Consider the following 389-nt stretch of genomic DNA (forward strand, 5'->3'; position numbering starts at 1 on the left):
AAAGTTTTTCTTCATTATCCATTCAAGCCATCTCCAGCCATTATTAGTGTCATTCTAATCCATCGAAAAATGGATACTGCCAGTTTCCCACGCAAATAAGATAGCTTTAGTATTATCATCGTTTCAGGTCTAAAAACATTAATTTAACGTACTAATTATATTTTAGGAATCCGCAATATACCTAGTTTATACTACATTATAACTTACAAAGAAAGCTTATTTTCGACATATCGGTAAACATGGTCAGGTGGTTAGGGCGCTCGACTCGCAGTCTGAGAGTTTTAAACCTCTTCCCACCAAACATGCTCGCCCTTTCATCCGTGGGAGCGTTATAATATTCGTTGGTAAAAGAGTAGCCCGAGAGTTGGCGGTGGGTGGTGATGACTAGC

Source organism: Limulus polyphemus, unplaced genomic scaffold (genome assembly GCF_000517525.1).
Source record: "Limulus polyphemus unplaced genomic scaffold, Limulus_polyphemus-2.1.2 Scaffold126, whole genome shotgun sequence".
NCBI classification, from domain to species: domain Eukaryota; kingdom Metazoa; phylum Arthropoda; class Merostomata; order Xiphosura; family Limulidae; genus Limulus; species Limulus polyphemus.